Source organism: Acyrthosiphon pisum, chromosome A2 (assembly GCF_005508785.2).
Source record: "Acyrthosiphon pisum isolate AL4f chromosome A2, pea_aphid_22Mar2018_4r6ur, whole genome shotgun sequence".
In the NCBI taxonomy this organism is placed as follows: domain Eukaryota; kingdom Metazoa; phylum Arthropoda; class Insecta; order Hemiptera; family Aphididae; genus Acyrthosiphon; species Acyrthosiphon pisum.
In genome coordinates this window covers 74,303,112-74,304,226 of record NC_042495.1, presented here as the reverse complement: position 1 = coordinate 74,304,226, position 1,115 = coordinate 74,303,112, and positions in this window count along the sequence as shown.

Here is a 1,115-nt window from a genome sequence, read left to right as displayed (position 1 = left end):
CATAAATATTTAATACATACAAAAACATATACCTACCTAGCTATATTATGTAGCTTGTGAACAAAATTAATCACACATAGTGAATAAAATACAACAATAATACAGTTATAAATACTATAACATTATAATAATGAGGAAAATCAATAAGCTAACAACAAAAAATAAGTGCATAAAAGTTTTAACCTTTACCCTCCCCAAAGTTTTTTTTCTATAAGTATGACTGTCATTATATGGTATGTCTCAGCGGTATTTGTCGTACAACTAAATATTAATAAAATTAATTCTGTCAAAGTACAAACCAAAACGTAAAATTAAAAATAATAATACAATAACTATAACAATAGAGTTAACAATACGTCAATACTTGAAACTACAGAAAATTTTTTAGATTCTGAGTGGAACGATGAATGTATTGATTTTACAATGATGTGTGTTTTTTTATTTTTTTATTTTTTTTTTTATTTTTTTATTTTTTTATTTTTTTATTTTTTTATTTTTTTTGTGTCTGTGTACACGATAAGTAGTCGAAATAATGCTACGATTTTCAACTTCAGTATCTTGTTCGATCAGAAAGTGAATATCGTTGGTGCATTGGGGAGGTCAAAATTTAAATTTCCCAGTAGTTTTCAAAAGCGCCGGGAAAAACAAAAGAAAAATTAAGGAAAAACGGGAATTTTTACGCAAAATCTGTTTTCGAGAAAATCGATTTTGGTTTTTGGTGTAACTTTAAAAAAAATGACCGTGGATGCATGAAATTTTGACTGAATGTTTACATTTCTATTTTCTATACACGATAAAATTTTCAAAATATTTTGACTTATTTTGAGCTCTTTACGGACATTGTCAGTTTTCATTTTTTTTTAGTTTTTTTTCTAAAAATATCAATAAAATTTTATTTGTTGGATAAAAAAGCTTGAAAATTTAATAGAAGGCTCCTAGTATATTGTTTCAAAGGCAGATGAAAAATATTAAAAATCGTTAGTCACAGTTTTTTTTTATAAGCATTTAAAGTTCAAAAAATGACAAAATATGGAAAAATCACGAAAATTTGCAAATTATTTCGAGTTATAAATTCATAAAAATTTTTCTTTTTAAATCTAAGATATGAAAATGTA